Raw genomic sequence first — 18,935 nt, forward strand, 5'->3', positions numbered from 1 at the left:
CCCCGTGAGCCTCGCCTTGAGGTTAAGCGGGTCAAGGGTGGAAGGATGATCTTCTGGAGCTGATAGAGCAAAAAAGTTGGTCTTGAAATAAATGATAGAAAAACTGCACAGTAGAGAGTGGATGTGTTCATTTTAAAGCAACTTCCTCACCGTGAGGATTCGCCCTCTCTCACCCTCACAAGTCTTCCGGGCGGTGAGGTCTGCCCTCATGAGGGTAACCCACAGGATGGTGAACACTTCTGTCAATGCGATAGAATATATCCTTATTTTCTGTTATTTTACGTCACTTTTATACATCTTGGGTTAATCGCAACTGATGAAATAAATGCATTGAGAAACGCCATGCCTGAAGGGCAGAGGAACAGTTTGTGTCCAGCAAGACGCGAGAACCCTAAATTGCTCCTCCCGCAACCGACCTTTCCACGGCGAGTTGGGGAAAGAAAGGTCTGTGCGCTGGATGGTCGTAAGAGGGGGAGAAAACTTAGCATTACGCTTATGGGAGTATTATTTTACTTGTTCTCTTTTGAATACCAAACTTCCGATGGCGTAGAAAAACACATGAACAGGAAGAGGACACGCTGAAGATTGGATTTGTAGTAGGAACAAGTCAGAAACTCCCATTTCATTCACCGTAACTTGAAGTTGTTGCGTTCCTTTTTTTTTAACGAATGCACGGGAATCTGAAAATTCTAATTTGTCATATTTTTCAAACACAGTATCCAGTTTAATCAACTTGAAAAATCGCTTCCACTTGCAAGATGAGGAAAAATTCATACTCTCTCGTAAGGCGGGTTTGTTTTTAGTAGCAGTGCCCATTTCGACGATATTAAAATAAAGGCACACCTGGTCCGAAACTGTCCCTCTTCGCCTTAAGCAGGTTTCGTAGCGGTGACACTGACCACTTCGTCATTAAGGCCTAATGGTCTAGAAATTCTGGAGTGACAATCGATTTCTGGCCTGAACCGTGTCGACGCTAGGAGCCTTCAAGCCTTCAAGCAAAGAAGAAATATTAACTTAATAAATATTATTCTGGCCCAAACACGCATTTATTTTTTGCATGGCATTTAGCTGTCTCCCCACTCATGTACGAAGCGGAGGGGAAATCACGTGATCGGCCCCTGCAGCTGCAAATATACCCTTCTCACTGGCCGACGCTGCCCGCTAGCAGAAATAGTTAGGCGAAACTTTACGTTAAATTTGTCTCAACAAAAGACGCTCGATGTCAGCCTTTTCGCACGCTGCTTCAAGCAACATGCTACAGGGTCATCTGAAATTAAATACTTTTCAGATTTCACTGTTACTCCTTCAGTGATTTATTCTTTCGCCGTTGTCTCAAAGTTTAAGTCCAGTTTAAAGTCAAGTCCGAATGACTGTGGAATGTGCCCCCAGCGGCGAATCAAGTTGGGAGCCTTATTTCAAGACGACAGAGAGCCAGTAGGTTACAGGGTCGTAGTTTCATTCGCTGTTCTTCCGTAACGTGGCTACTCTTTCAGCACTATGCTTAATTTCACGTTTAATCCTTTCTGCGTTATACTTACCCTACTACTCACTTGTGTTGACTACCGTTTCTGTGCTTATTCCTGTACTTAATTCTGGTTTCGCCTCGTTAATTCGCACTTATTTTTGCCCTTCATTTAGGTTCCTCTCTTCGCACTTATTCAAGCATTAAACACGTCTGTTGATCTTAATGCGACTTGAATTATTGTTTCTCGTCCTTACTCGAGTATTTGATTTTGATTTCCTGTTTAGTTTTTTCGCATCTATCCCTTACGTGTGTCCTTTTCCTGCTTCCTTCACTCTCTTTCCCGATATCCTCCCCCACCCCTTTTCCCAGTTAGTACTGTGTAGCCCGCGACTCCTTGCTAGCTGGGTTCGAATCACGAGAGGGTTTGGATATTACATCTAGTACAGCTCATTCTTTCACTTCCTCGCCAATCCTCATCATTCCAATAAATATACCTACAGAGATGGCCTTAACGAAAGCGAAATGCACTACGAACGTATACGCATATTACAAACGTATACATATTTGAACGTAAACATTGTCTTATTGTATTTGGTGCTAGCAGTTCCAGGTTCAATCCCGTTGGAGGCTCCAAAATGTGGGGGTTGACTTAGTATCTTGGACTATTGGGAGCTACTTGAAAAGTAATAATGGCTCGGACACGTGTTATAAAAGCAAACGTCTTATTTTTTTAAAACTGGTGCAACACCCCTTTGAGGGACAAGACATTCCAAGCGTTTTTGTGGGATGCGTAGCCAAGTCCCATAGCGGCTGTAATCTGTCGTTCTAGTCCGAGTCATTATATATATATATATATATATATAATATATAAACTTCCACAAACTCCGAAACTAAATGCATACCACAGGGAAAGAACGTGCTCCTCTGTCCATTTTCTTGATTTTACAGGAGAGCACGTTATTTCCTTATTATGAGCATGTTCCTTCCCTAAATACGCAATTAAAACATCTTTGTAATGGATGGAAAAAGCACGTTCTATTCTTGTACAATTTCTAGTTAGAAAGGCCCTTCACAGCACTTTTACCTCAATTTGGCTAAAAACGGACAAAGCACGTTTCCCCGTGGTCTTCAAATGCTAATAGCTCTAAACGTGGCCCTAACCAAACCACATACCAGCAGCGTGTATTCTAGGCTAGCTACACTATCTGCGAAGCCTGAAGCCTAGAAATTCAAATACTGAAGACAAAATATCTTAGAAACTGTGTGAATTCAGCTGATTTGAAAAAGAAGATAATGGCGATTCTGAAGTTGGCAACCTGAATTCTTAGGAGTTGGCAACCTGAACTCTTAGAAGTTAAAGGTAAAAGGTAAAGTGTTCCCCTGTGCATAGCACCACGCCATGAAGGCGTATAGGGGGTATGAGGGTAACGCCCCACACTTTCTTGATCCGGTCGTGAGTGGGGGTGATGTGATCAGCATCACGCCCCTGACCGCCTTTACCCCCCAGGGCTTCCCCCAGGTACCCATGTTATTCGACGCTGGGTAGGCGCCGGGGCCGCTTCCACCGTTAGAAAAGTTCCCGGATTTGAACCGGCCGGGGATCGAACCCGGGACCTTGAGCATGGTGGTCAGACGCGTTACCGACTGAAGTTAGCAACCTGAATTGTTATAAGTTTGCAACCTGACTACCGTTCGGATGGCAACGTTGCTTCCTTGAAGACGTCAAGAATGAGCTACTGTCTGGCTGCCTTAGCCGAGACCATGGGCGGAAGTGCGCATGCGCCAACCGGACGTGTTCAGTGGCTAAATAGGGGTACTTTGGGCAGGAAGCGGTTTCCTTGAAAATCGTCTGCTGTGGAAACAACAATGAAGTTTCAGCGCAGTAACATCGCCGCCAAAATACATAGAGAGATGTTTACGAATTATGTAAGGGTTCAGAACGAAATTAAAACCATGCATATACTCTATCAGCAAACAGAACATATCAGTACTGTATTCAAAACGTCACTTGTAAACCAGTAGCTTCATTTCAGATAATTCAATTAAATTGATCTCCTTAGTAAATATTTTAATTAGCACAAATGTACACAGCACTAATCTGGATAGTATTCACTAATAATAGTATTATTGTATATAGTATTATAAATATAAATGTAGTAACTGAATGGTTTGTGACATTTTCTACTTTAACGAGGGTGTTTTGTATAATGTGCAACAGGGGGCCAAAACGTCCCAATTTTCTTCATTCCATTTCGAAACGATTTCTTGCGAATTGCAAGAGCCATCACAAATCACAAACACAACACAGCAAGCGGTAATAAACACAACAAGCGAAATACCACAGGGTAGTTTTGTGGAGTGCATCTCCCTGCTTCCCCTCTCGCGTTTGGAATCGTCCTTTCCAGGTAGTTTCTTCGTCTTTGGCCGAACTGTAGTCTTCTCCCTTCCTCCATAGCCTAGGACCAGGTGTCATAGTGAGATAGCCCCAGGTCTTAGACTCAGCATACGCCACTGCCACATACATATGCATTATTAGACCAAAGCGAAATTGTAGGTTAGGGATTGTTAGGTAAAGGGTCAGGTTTAGCGCTGTTAGCACTTAGATTTGGCATTTGGTGGGAGCTGGGTGTGCCCCGCACCAGACCACCTGAAACCCCGCCTGGCAAAACTTTCGAACTTCAGATATGAGCTCCCTCTCATGCTTATTTATTCCAGTACTAATGGGAGGACGCTGCAAGTTGAAGGTGGTTTTACAGTCACCCGGGATTGGAAATGTATTATCGTAAGCAACAGGTCAGCAATTTGAACGCGTGTAAAAAAAACATTTGTACCAAAACAAGTAGTTGCTTTGTTTCATTCGTTGTGTGGTGTGTCTAAAACAATTGCTGTACTGACATAACTAATGATTAAAAAATCTTTCATTGCCAGTGTCTACCTCTGTTCCCTAAAGACGAAGGATGCGGTTGATCAAAAGCAAACTCAATCTCCCATCAAAATTGGTTTTCGGAGAACAGCTCATAGGTATAACTATTTTACAAATTTCTCTATTGCAAAGCTCTGTATTTTAAAAATATTATTTAGTACTAAATTTGTTTTCGTTTTATATTCACAATCAAAGCTATTAGGATTTCAAAAATCTTGTAATTCATTGGTTGTTCGCTCGTTCCAATCTTTTTGTCATTGGGTCACTCCAACAATCGGAGTTTCACAGTTTCTCTCGCGAAATCGAATTTAGGGCAATTGCGACCGCGGACAATTGCCGCCAAGGCAAAAATGGGGACAATTGCGATAACTTCTCAGAAAATGCCCTTTTAAAATGCCCATGCTCAGACCGGGATTTGACTGACTACGGATGTTGACAAACCTGAATTGGCATCCCACACCATTCAGGAAGTGTTGCAATCTCCCCTGAAATTGAGAATCTTCATATCGAACATGGAATTACATATGCAATTTTACGATCAATTTGGAACACCTTGGATGAATGCTATCCCTAAATATTATTTAATTAACACCATAAAATAAACACCATCCTCGAAATTAATTGCTTCTTTAAATTATAGTATCAACAGTTATGTTATTAACCTGAATCGGTCATATACATAAAGTATATAACGCACGCTAGTAACCAGAATTTTATTTCGTGCGGGGAGGTGGATCATCCCTTATCAGCAGTCGCCATGTAAAGACGAAAAAAGTGAGGGTAGAAGCTCTGAAGATGAATTTCTCAATATATTACAACGTATTATACAAGATACTTATCTGATAAGTAAGTAAGATTAATTACCACTAAGCACTATTTAATTGATTGATTTGCTTTAATTTACTTCGTTTTGTGCCACTCTTTGGCTAATTTGTGAAGATGGGGATGAGTGATGATATGATGAAATTGATGAATGGACACTCACAAACACCCATGCTCAGGCCGGGATTCGAACCCTGGGCCCCTGGCATCATAGCGCGATGTGCTAATCACTCCGCTACAGGGACCGGGTAAGCACTATTTAAATTATATATTTGTAGTATTTGGCTTCATCCCCCGAGGCCTCCTTTCTGGCTCCCTATTATCGCGTGTCGTATAATTATGGGAAAACTAAAAAGGCCCCTGCCCTTCGTGGAGAAGTTGTTACCACAGTGCGCTACGACGCCAGGAGTCCCGGCTTCGAATTCCGGCCTGAGAATGGGTGTTCATCAATTTAATCGTGTCATCACTCATCCTCATAGTCGCGATTAACCAAAGTTGAGGAAAAGCGACCTAAATAACAAGAATAAAAAAACAAAACAATCCAAGCCCTGTCCTATTAAATAGACATGTATGAATGTATTTTAAAACATTACAAAAGGTAGATGACTCTTGGGTTTACGATCACCCCATAGCCCCCCCCGTTCAGCCCCTCAGGCCCCCTGCCTAATGCGCCCGCAATTGTCCGCGAGTCCTTTCACTTTAAGCTGGTTGGGTCGCAATTGTCCGCGATCGTAATTGTCCCGATACAGAGAAATGAAGCAACTATTTCTCGCATGCCACACAAACATCTTAAACAAGTTGTTGCAGGCAAACAGTCTCATTCGACAAGTTACTCAGAGATGACAAATGCGGGAGCACAAAAAGGAAATTATTGTCAAAGTCTTTCATATCGTCAAGGTCACTCTACAGGAGGGCTCCTTAAATGCACGCAATATTCATGCAGCAATAACACTCGTGCACACCTGCAGGATGATATCTACGGCGGGGAAATTGCTAGCACTGCGACCACTTTCGCTATCCTACCAAGCAAGGTTAACCCAATGAATCACCGAATTGTGGGGAAAATTCCACATGTTCATCTGCAACCATTAGCTATGAAGTGCATTCGTAGATAAAGATATGAAGCAGATGGGAGCACGATAAAAAGAGCATTCATAAAACCCATCCATTTACAACGCTGGTATCGTCTTACAATGTACGATGGAGGTACCGTTATCATTTTGCTGAGCCACTTTCTACAGCGTTCTATGGAAGAGAAAATGTTTTTTTCAACCAGTCGGCTTACTTACCAGGCATATTCCTGTCGAGGTTCAGGTCCACATGTTTCAGGCCATGGAAAACACTTCCATTCTTCTCATACCACTAAAAGTTAAGTTGCACTTTTGTTCCGGCAATAAACAACAGAAAAGACAAACGCCGATGCACTGCACAAACCGCACTACAAGCCACCGCAAACTGGGGAAGTTGAGAAAGGAACAAGGTACTTTGGTCACCTGCAACGTGAAACAAAACACTGTCGGCTCGCGAGCGACACCAACCGAGGAAGATCCTGACGAAGTGTGCTGTTGGTGTTGCCTTTACTTTTTCGGGGGCGAGCGTGAAAGTTTCGCGAGAGGGAAATTTTCGCGATGGACAGAATGTAGGCTTCGCGAACAACAATGGGAATAGAGGTGAGGTACGTAGAATCTACCTCACAACTTCTACTTTCTCGCTGGATGTTCCTCTCGTCTCTTCAAGGCGTTTCCCCCAACAGTGACAAGCAAGGGAAGAACTGGTTTGACATTTCCGCTTTTGTTGTGCCTGCATTCAACAAGTCCTACGCGTTTGCTTAGGAAGACCGGAAGAAATTATTAGAGATACAGACAGCATCACTAATTCATCACGACATGTCAGTAAGTTGTCTGCAAAAATGTGATATGCTTCGAGGCATAAAGATCAAAGAGCTATAGAAAAGCAAATAAGGGGGAAAATGAGGAGTCCAAAGATTTTTAAGATGAAGACGGTCCAGTAAAAAGGGGGATGCGGGTGTTGTTGTGAAGGGTGCTAAATGATTAAAAATCCTCTCTTTCTCTCTCTTCTTTTTCCATGTTACCCTTTCTCTCTTCTTCAGTTCTGTCTCCCTTTTTCACTTTTACTCTTTTCTCTCTTCTCCAGCGCTCTCTCTCTCTCTCTCTTTTCCAATGTTACTATTTCTCTCTTCTCCGCTTCTGTCTCTCTTCTTCATTCATATCTCTCTTCTTCATTCTTACCCTTTCTCTCTTTTTCAGCTGTCTCCCTTTTCCATTCTTACCATTTCTCTCTTCTCCAGCTGTCACCCTTTTCCATTCTTACCATTTCTCTCTTCTCCAGCTGTCTCCCTTTTCTATTCTTGCCATTTCTCTCTTCTCCAGCTGTCACCCTTTTCCATTCTTACCCTTTCTCGCTTTTCCAGCTGTCTCCCTTTTCCATTCTTACCATTTCTCTCTTCACCAGCTGTCACCCTTTTCCATTCTTACCATTTCTCTCTTCTCCAGCTGTCTCCCTTTTCCATTCTTACCATTTCTCTCTTCTCCAGCTTTTCTACTCTTACCTTTTCTCTCTTCTTCTGTTCTGTATCTCTTCCTTTCCCTCTTCCCCTCTATCCCTTTTTCATTTTCTCTTTCTATCTTTCTGTAGCACTGTCTCTTTTCCAATCTTGCTCTCTTCCATTCTCTGTGTCTATCTTCTCTATCTCCTTATCTGCCTCTTTCTCATCTTTATCTCTCCCACCAGACCGGCCCCTCGAAAATTTTGACAAACTGCAATTCTGTAATTTTTTACAGAAACGAGTTGTTCTTTACAGATTTGGAGGTTCTGAATAAAGAATATGGCACTAAACGATTGGCCCTTTTCATGTAATGCCAGAAAATGTGACTAAAACTAAATGTTGTATTGTATCCGTATGAACATATGCAAACTAAGCCGTGAAATAATACAAAATTTAGTGTTTTAGGGGCGACTGTTAGTGTTTCTCGTCAACGTAAATTTTCTGCTATGCGAGTTTAAAGTGTTGGATAATATTCTGGCAAAGGTATCGTTTATATATATATATATATATAATAATACCTGCCGGTGGCGTCCAATTCCAATTACATTGTATAAGTTATTATTTCGGTAACACTTTTCTTTTACATTAAAAAAAAAATATCCAAGTTTGGTCCCCACCCGAATAGAAATCCTGGCTACGCCTCGGATTACGGTTCTGTGTTCGAAACCGAAAGTGGCTTTCTTGCATCAAGACATTGCCGCGGTGAATCATGAGGATTTCTGTGAAGGTCGTGGACGTTCGTCCCACAATCTCCCTCTCTGTCCGGAGGGAACTCCTTCGCTGGCCGTTGCCGCTATCCAAAAATGGGAAAGCGAGTTTTCTTGATCGGATGATGATGCTTTTCTTTTATTACAGTCCTTGTGCCTCTTGTGTTCCACAGCTTTAGAAGCCACTCCGAGATCAAAGGAACCCAGCACAGCCTTCTTGAGGGATCGTGCCGAATAAAATAGAAAAATAATTGACGTTAGCACATGCTGAAGGACATGTCAAACAAACCGACATTGGAAATTCCAGTGTCACGTTTCGTATCTTTAATACTTGTTGGCAATCGGATTTGGTTTGTTCTTTATCCGGAGGGGTTGCCAATGGATACCCGCGCAGTAACTTCAGCATCGATGTTTACACTAAGGAGTGTCTATTGTGTTTATTGACCCTCTTCTAATGAATATTAGTCCTATTTTACAGCCTCTTAGCCCCTTTCTAATTCCATTGGACATATTTAAGGCAGGGGTAAAAAGAACTAAAAATAATTCAGACGCCAGCCCCTTTTCCTCAGGAGCCTTATCAATTTCCAATTCAGATATGAAACCAACTAAGATAAGCTATGAAATGTGATCTTAAAACATTTAATGTATTATTTGATACAAGATTGAATTAGAAATAATTATCTCTTGCGCCGGAATTGTGTTCAATTGATAACAGCACGAATAACTATGCAAATACATTCTGATATATCACCGACTCTGTCATATCGCTGCAGATCTAAAAATTCGGCTAGCAACAGTGAAAGAATTTATAATAGCATGTTAATTATTCTGATTTAATGATACAAGGATACATAAAACAAATAAATATTAAAACAATAAAGGGAGGGAACCCCTGAAAGAGCCAGCCTTCCCCCGCAATACTTTCAGGGGTATGCTCTTATTGTCCTGGTACCTTTAAAATAAACCAGTACGTCAGTTCCGCGAAATTTATCGGTTCCCCGCTTTATATTGATATACATATAATATATATATAAGTAATTTATAATATGCACAAGAAATTTGCTTGGGTACCATACCCATTTCTGGTGTACACTGTTGGTTACCTAGTTTTATACATACGAGACTCAGGACAAATCATTCTACCAGATGACTGTAAAGAAATTGCAGCTCAGTGCATTGATTTGGGGGGAGGTGATTATAGATATATTATTATTATGTAGAAATCATAATGGGAAACTGTAGCTCACACACTCCTTCCCTGTGAGGCTCAAAACTTTTCACTCTCCCCTCGTATATTACTACATTTGGGTCTTGCATATTTTGTTTTATGAGTGTGTGTTCCAGTAGCGAAGCGTAGTCTTACGAAGGAGGCAAGCAATGTTTCAGTACAACAAAACATGTAGTACAATGGCACGCCAAGAGGGGGATTAAAGGTTTATAGGCTCATTGGCCCGGTCGCTGGATTTGTCAAAATATCATAATAAAATGACGGTTCTAAAAATAAACCATATGAACCTCAAACGTCACATTTACTTTCGAAATTCCAGGTAACGTTATTCGTATGGTAGTAAACGTCTTACATATGCGAACTTTCCGCATACGACTGAAGGGGTACGTAATTTCTTTTTTATTTATTAGTACTTTTATTTGTTCATTATTTTTTAATGTGGGCAAACGGTGACCAAACGGATTTAGGTAAAATAACTCATTTATTTAATTTACACTGCGTGATTGTAATTTAGGATTTGTGGGCACCCTAAAAATCGCATTCGGAGTCAAACATTAAAATAAAAAGTTAAACACAAACTTTAAAAACTGGAAAGCATCCACGCAAGATCACTTTGGAAATCTCTGAAACGACCGAAAGTGATACCAACCTATTTGCTTAATTTTATCCCTCATGGGAAGGAAAGAGATATCAGTATGGAGATAGAAATTAAGCGGTGGAATCAGAATCATTACAGCAGAAAGAGTATATACATAATATTTAAGTAATAAAGTGTCATACAGAGGCGGGGCCGGGGCCGGGGGAGGTTTTTGATTGATTGATTGATTTAGTTTATTTTACTTCGCGTTTTGTGCCTCTTGGCTAATTTGCGAAAATGGGGATGAGTGATGAAATTGATGAATGGACATTCACAAACAACCAAGCCCGACCGGGATTCGAAGCCGGGACCCTTGGCGTCGCAGCGCGATGTGCTAACCACTCGGCCACAGGGTCGGGCGGCCGGGGGAGGGTTGGCCCCCCTTTGGCCCAGTATTCCTAAGAAAAGGAAAGTCAAAGGCAGGAAGAGATGACAAAATGAGGAGACTACTACAAAAAATCCTGGGAGCACCACTTGTGTCATAATAATAAAACTTAAAACATGTTCTTGTGTTCATAATATGTACAATGTATACGATTTAATTGTGCTGTGTAAATATCAGTAGAGAGTTCTTTTTAGATAGCTTTATTTTCACCCCAAGTTTTATTCAAAAGCAGTCAATTTATTGAATGTGGTTGTAAAATTTGTGAAACAGCTCACTTGAATTACTGTGTAAATGATTAGGCAGTTGCAAACACTGGTGCGGTCAACACTTTCGACGTAATTTGAGCTGGACCGAGCTGGACACAGCGTGCAGACCAAGGTCCGTCGAATCTTCCCTCCCTCCCTGGGGAAACTCTTCACGGGGGTGCAGACATTTCACTTCCTGGAAACACAAACCCCCGCCCTTTACCATCTCGCTCGAACTCCCAATGTCCATTTTTTTACGCGTTTTACAATTCGCGAAATCTAAAATAAATTGTAATATAAAATTATATATATATATGGAATTTAGAACAATGATAATAACTTATTTTAGTTATTTTATGACTAAGAATTATTTTTATATTCGCGATCTTGTTTACGTGTTCATGAAGACACAAATTCTTTACTCGTAGTTTTTGGTGGTAATATATCCTTCTGCTTTCGGTTGAGCTCGGCTATTTTCGGGAATCACGCAAGCTCAGCAAGCAGAGCTTTTGGTATAAGCGTTGTCGACGGGTTCCACTCGAATTTCACGCTTCGCCATGTGACTCCTTCGGGTGCGTTATTTTCCCGCAGAGCAGCCGCAAGCATTGAGGCTGGTGCTTGCTACAGAGCTGCTGAGGGAGTTTGCGGCCGTAATTTTTCGCGAAATCGAGTGCGATGGAAACGAAATAAGGCTAAAACATTAAGTACATTAAATGATATTCGAATAATGCAAGCAGTGCTTGCATTGCTTGTACTATATCTTCGCCTCTGGTGTGTTCGTGAATTTGTGTATTCCATGTGTTGTAAGTATGTATTATTTGTTGTACTGTGTCATCAGTATATGTTGGGCTTCTATTATTATTGCGTCGGTATGAGGGAATAAATTTCTGTGAAGTCTGAGGATTAAGTGGTTTTGAGAAATGAGGTTGAATATTTAATTGGATATGATTATTCAGGATATTAGCGTATTAGCGTATTTAGGGTAAATTTACTTTGAAAGTGCATATATACTTAAATAAAGAAAAAGGAGAGACAGAGAGAGAGAGAGAGAGAGAGAGAGAGAGAGCTATTAGGTGTAATATGAATATGGTTTAAAATATAGTCAAAAAAACTCTAAACCTGACCCTGAGCCCAAAACCTTGCGTAAGTAGTAAGTAGGTAGCTATTTCCCATTTTGGGTTACATGAAATTAATTTCAATTTCAATTGTTTATAATTTATAGTTTATGTTTTAATTAATTTTATTAATATAAGTAATGTACGGGTATATATGTCATTATTGATTATAGTTTCTTGCATTTGATTGTTATGCTCTGGTAAATATTAAAAAATAAATTAATATAAAAAAAACACATACTGCACTCGTATGGAAATGGAAATTTCCATGAGCGAACTCGATATACTTTTCGAATGAATTTAAAAATTCAGGCACCAGGTGCCGTGACGACCGGGTGCCTTTAATTTTTGTACACTTCTATAAGTGTATGTTCATTGTTCATATGATAATGAAGTTTGTTTAAATTCCACTTTATGCATCGATAGCCTAAGGAGGATGAAGTTGAACCTACAGTTCAAAGTGGGAACCGAAACTACTATGTGCCTCCACCGTGTATCGAACTCGGGATCCCTTGATTACAAGGCAACGATGTTTCCACTGCACCACGTTTATATGTTTGTGTTTAGCGGTGTACTTAAAAATATCGTAAAGAGAAATTAGGGTTTCTCTTAAGTTTATGCCTAAAATTTTAAGTGTCCGAAGATGTTTTATGGTAAAACCAGACCCCAGGTGAGTGGTTGTATAATTCTTATGAATTATGCCATTATGGCCAGAATTAACGTACTACACCCAGTCAATGTTTCCACTAAAATAGTGTAGCAATACATGACCGCTTAACAGCAAACTGGGTAATAATAAGAATTGCAACTATTAAAAAGTAAATTTTAGTGACCCAAAGTTGAACCTCTTCCATTCTTTATTTATATATACACACAGCTATGAGTATGACAATGCCAGAACTAGCACTGGGAGGGAGGTCATTGACCCTTCTCAAGTAATCGGCCTTGCAGCCCTTGGAATTTCAAAGGAATGTGCAGTAATTCATCTCTATTGTTGGCGAGTCCTTTGAAAATTCAGGTATTAAAGCAGACGCGACGGAAAGAAGGAAGACTCCTCTGGCTGGCCGAATGTATAGTCCTTTTCCGGAATGTCTGGAGTAAGAGAACGCGAACTCGTCCTGGGCGCACGTTGCGGGCGTGTGCCTCGTAAAATGAACGCGCGGAGGGGAGGGATCGCGCGGGAGGGGCCGACTCGACTAGCCAATCGCACCCTTCTCCACCTAGTCTGGCCCCGCCCACAAGCTTTCGCCTCTGCGAAAGGACTCGGAAGTTGATGACCTAAAACATGTAAAAAATGGGTCATTGAATGACCTTAAAATTATTTTTAAAATGACCAGAAATGGTAAAAAATGACTTAAGAATAATTTTCGCTCTGAAAATGAAACCTCGATTTTTCCCCCCATAAATTACAAGAGAGTATTTGAATAATTCGTTAAAATCCGTTGTTTGGTGGTTTAGACTACCGAAGCAAAGGTTTATTTTTCATTGATTGATTGAGTTTGTTTGAAGTCCATCTTATGCAGAGTAAGACTAATCGAAACTCGACCGAAGCAAAGAGATAAAATCAATTAAGTGCTAATTTAGTTTTCTTTATTTTTACTTCAAGTTTACATAAAAAACACATCAACTTTTTTCTGTAAAAGTCATTCACCTTCCACGATGCAGTAGTTGGCCAGCATCTGAAAATACAGTTCTGTTTCGCGTACATCAGGTTATATATATGTGGGTTGTAAATAAAGTAGTGGCAACATTGTCAGGAAAAGGTGATAACACCATGCATATGCTATCAGGCAGTGAGTAATGTCAGTGGGGTCCATGGTAGAGTGCCAAAAGTGGTCGGTGCAGCGGGTGCTGTTGCGTATGTACGAGGCTGAAATGAGCACCATTTTCATCACCGCCCTAAAACATGCTTACCAAAGTAAGACAGCGATTTTGGATCAAAATCCAGGTTGCCCGTGGCAAAAATGCACTAGAGTGTGATCAGTACTTGCATGAAGCCTGTAGCAACAATAACTAGCCGCAGCTGATTGTTGCACATTGGTGACAATATCGAGAACCCGGCATGATGCAATTTTCCTCATTTTGAGGTTCATCTCACTGAAGCATCGCAAACTCCTCAAGAAATGCACTTACCCATTGTGCAACAATCAGCTGCGGCTAGGTATTGCTGCTACAGGCTTCATGCAAGTACTGATCACACTCTAGTGCATTTTTGTCACGGGCCACCTGGATTTTGATCCAAAATCGCCGTCTTACTTTGGCAAACATGTTTTAGGGCGGTGATGAAAATGGTGCTCATTTCAGCCTCGTACATACGCAACAGCACCCGCTGCACCGACAACTTTTGGCACTCCACACATCGACATGGGCCCCAACTGACATTACTCACTGCCTGATAGCACAGGCACGGTGTTATCACCTTTTCCTGACAGTGTTGCCACTACTTTATTTACAATCCACGTATATTTCACTTTAAAACCACAATAATAGAGGCCAGGAAGTAGGCTTCACAGAAAGCACTTTGAGTTTTCTGAAGGAAAAATAAATTTACCTAAATTAATTAGCGATGCCAAACATTTCAGATTGTGCTTATCTATTTGAGAGTATTTTCTATTAATGGCGAACTTGCTAAAACAACCATGTCAGGAAATTTAAACATGTAAGTTATGCTAGCAAATGCATTCAAAATTTACGAAACAACAGGGGAGGAGAAAAATAAACCTCAAAAAATGGAGAAAATGCAACAAGAACGGGAACAAATACTGAAAAATAACCTAAAAGCCAAAACGGATGCAAAAAATTAAATAAATAATATTAACAATGTTTTCTGGTTCTAACTGAATAGAAATGATCTGATATAAGGTTTAGCATTGCTCAGAAAGAAAGATGATTTTGCATAAAGTTCCAAGCCCTATCTATCACGATCTCACTCTCCAAGGTTCTGAGTTCACCTCCATGTTAGGGACTCATCTGCGATTGCCTGTTTCATCTTATCGTTCATCTTTATCGTCGCTACTACAGATAGAAAAGCGACGTTAAATAATAAAAATATAATAATATAACACAGAAGGAGAGCCAGAAATGGCGTCTGTAATGGTGTCTTGAGAGTCAATCGGAACTGATCTTGATATTGACAGAACAGAATTGGTGCAAAACCTTCTAATTGTCAGAGACTATTGCTGAAGTGGCGTGCCAAGGGAATTTTAACGCGGATATCCTGCCCCCACCGTCGCACATATTTCCTATAAGGAAAAACGTCGGGTACATATGGCGATACATACAAATTATTTTTTTAAATATATGTGTGCGACAATTCAACTGATATTGTAATTTCATTTTTTCTTATTTTATGTTTCCTTTGTGTCTTTTCGGCTATCGCGACGACGTGGATGAATGGTAATTCCATGAAATTAATGCAGGTAAGTCGGAAAAAATTGTCCTCCTACTTGGCCGTGCGGTCTAAGGCGCTGTGCTTTGGACTCCGACTGCGAGGAAATTTGGGAACTACGAGTGAATAGCGTAACCCGGTCATAAAAATCTTCTATAACGGCTGGGGGTTCGACGTGCTGACCCCACGTCATTCCGTTACCGGTTGAAGATCTGTGGGACGGAGACTGGCAGTCGGGAGATATGCCAAGGCCCTTACTAGTCCAGGCGCATTTGTAATCCCGTGGGTTTTTGAATTAAGGGAATACATCACTACCGGTGATGCGTTGCTAGTGTGGTACACAATCACATACTATCAGGTGTTTTGCCCGCAATTGTGGCATATTGCCTGTGTGACGTCATAAATCCAACATGGCTGCCGCTTAATGCACTAACAAAGAAAATCAATCATAACTCCTTTAAGAGTGGTTTTTGACAAATTTATATAGAGACATTTTTTGTTCAGAATTAAAAAAGAAATCAAATTGATTCTTACAGTGTTTTTATAACTCGCAATGTTATGGAGATATATCCAGAGAAATTATTTCGTGACCTTTTCTGCAAGGATTCTAAGCGTTATTTACACTTTACTTGACATTCTGGCATATAAAGTGGAAAAATCACTGCCTGTGATATTTTTTTGATGCCTACTATTGTGGCGTATGGCCTGTGTGAAGTCATACATCCAAGATGGCTGCCTCTGCAGACATTAACAAACAAAAACAACCATATCTCCTTAACACCTTTTGGAGTAATTTTGACCATTTGTATGTTTGTTGGGTTTTTACACGAAGAGAAGACATGTGTATGGAGGATGCTTTCATTTGGAGGCATGCAATCATGTATTACAATGTGACAGAAACCATACATGACATCCGAAATCCAAGATCATATTATTTATTTATTTCCCTTCAACAGAGACAAATCTCCAATTACAGAAAGGTAATATAAAATATTACATTTTCATTTACAAGTTGTATGTACACACGTACACATTCTCCCTCCTTCCTCCTTTACACACACACACACATATTCACAAACATAGACAGATGGCCGCCTTGGAGGTTCTGCTCATAAAATACTCTCCATATCCTTATTTAAAGTTCGTTTATCAGATTTTTCCAGAGGCATTTTCTGTTAATAAATAGCAAGTGAGTCCTCCTCCGTAGCCGAGCGGGTTAAGGCGTTCACTCGTCTTGAGATCGTTCACTGCGGGACGGCGTAGGTTCGAATCCGGCTCTGGTCGGAATTTATTCGGCCTACGTGAGGAAATTGGGGAGCTCCGAATGAGTGAGCGGTAACCCGGTCGAGAAGACCTACAATGGCTGGGCGTTCGTCGGGCTGACCACACGTCACCCCAATACTGGTCTAAGATCTCCACGATATAACAGGTGACGGAGGAACAGTGTGGGAGGGAGACCAGCAGTCGGTAGGTAAGCCAAGGCTCTCAAGGGCTGTCGCGCTGTGGGTTATTAAATAGCAAGTGAAAAATATTCATCATCATTAATATTATTATCATTGTCATTACTATTATTGTAACTACTACCATGCTAAAGGTCCCGGGTTCGATCCCCGGCCGGTTAAAATCCGGGAACTTTTCTAACGATGGAAGCGGCCCCGGCGCCCACCCAGCGTCGAATAACATGGGTACCTGGGGGAAACCCTGGGGGGTAAAGGCGGTCAGGGGCGTGATGCTGATCACATCACCCCCACTCACGACCGGATCAAGAAAGTGTGGGACGTTACCCCCACATCCCCTATACACCTTCATGGCGTGGTGCTATGCACAGGGGAGCACTTTACCTTTTACTATAGCAAAGGAGTAGTAACATCATCTGTGACTTCCGCATTGTCTTTTGAAAATTAATTAATTCATCTTTTATCAAGATTAAGTGTGGTTGAATCCCCGGTAGACATATATTCCATTCATTCAAAAACCCACGGGGTATAGAAATATTGACATATTCTCCTGGACTATACAGGGCTGTCGAGCCACGTGTTATTATTATTAACTCGCAAAATATTCGATCCTGGAACTCTTCGTCACCTTGTAATCAAGGGGTTCCCCGGGTTCGATACCCGGTGGAGGCATATTGCACAGTGATTTGGATCCCACTTTAAACTGTATGTCCAGCCCCGATTAGCCAATATGTGCATAAAATGGGCTTAAAACCAAAATTCAAATTCAAATGTAGAACCTATGGATTGGCGAGATCTTGAGTCCATTATTTCAGGGATGCGACTTTTATGGAGCTTTCAGACATGCGACACGTCTCTCTTGGAAACCAACCTTCAGAAACAAATGTAACCTTTCGTACCGAAGTGATACGACAAGCTGCACGTGTCGTGCACTGGGTTGTTTTCTGGATTTTGCGAATCGTGTTGCCTCGGTCTGTTGGTAGTGCATGCGCAATGAATGCCTAACTAAAGACTGGATGGGACCCGTGTCGCTTGTCACTTCGGTGTGAAAGCTCCCTTGTATCAAATCATCTCAAGTTGCTGTTTAAGTACAGAATAGCCACTTAGGAAGCTGTCGCATACTCCAAGAAATTCCTTTCCACGTGCTTTTTTAGCATCACCTCTTTCCCGTCCTTTTCATTACAATTCTGAATGTTGAATTGGCCTACCGGGACATGATTAAAATCCCCTTCCTTTCTTTGATCACGGCGTCTCTCCTATATTGGGCTTCAGAAAGATACACAAACTATGCATCCTTGCATAAGAAGAGCCCAGATTGTTTTAGAAGCCATTTTCTCTATATTAATCTGATCTTCAATCACCAAGGGTCGTCCTTATCGCACAACGCGTTAGCAACCTTGCGTTCATTGTTAGGCTAAATGCCTAAGTTGTTAGGTTAGCCTTGTTAGGTTTAGTTTTCTTAGCATAAATAATATTTCTGCAGTATATTTATGCTCCGAGAACGAAACTTCAGAGACCTAACCTAACAGCGTAGGCATTCCGCATCTAACTACAGAACAAGAAGTTGGTACACTCTGAATATTACTGTAAGATTGTATTTTTCGTTCAGAGATGGCAGCAAGAAACAGTTAATTTTTTTATGGCACAAAATATTCACAAAATTGCTTTATATAAGTCAATTGAGTGCTAAGAAATGTAAGAAAAATACACACGCATGATTAATTTTGTTAACTAATAATTAAATTAAGATTAAACTCTTTCAAATGAACACCGTTTCGAAGAATTCGCAATGAAAGTTCTGAGGTATGAAAATTTAATTTTAGTGTCCGTATTTCTAATTAAGTTTTTCTAGTAATGACACTATGTTTTACCGATCTGGCGAACTTTTTGTCGTGTTGGGGGAGTAATATTTAATCAATGCTCCCTACTAAAATCCACCAATCTATTGGTGCTCCCGTCCCACCCTGACATAATGCTATTCTCAGAACGTAACTGCG

At 40.9% G+C, this 18,935-nt stretch overlaps 1 protein-coding gene across 2 annotated transcripts in view; it reads right to left on the reverse strand.

Annotated features, from left to right (window-relative positions):
- LOC145986558 (dual oxidase maturation factor 1-like) overlaps positions 1–18,935 on the reverse strand; it is a 445,828-nt gene that overhangs the window by 373,997 nt on the left and 52,896 nt on the right. Inside the window, exon 1 of one of the 2 annotated variants that reach the window (XM_083120704.1) lies at positions 6,500–6,754. The exons of the other annotated variant lie outside the window; for it this stretch is intronic. The gene's annotated coding sequence lies outside the window, so the exon portion shown is untranslated. Of the gene's footprint in view, positions 1–6,499; positions 6,755–18,935 lie in introns of those variants that run through there. 2 annotated transcript variants of the gene reach the window in all.

This window comes from Lepisma saccharinum, chromosome 4 (assembly GCF_977018435.1).
Source record: "Lepisma saccharinum chromosome 4, izLepSacc3.1, whole genome shotgun sequence".
In the NCBI taxonomy this organism is placed as follows: domain Eukaryota; kingdom Metazoa; phylum Arthropoda; class Insecta; order Zygentoma; family Lepismatidae; genus Lepisma; species Lepisma saccharinum.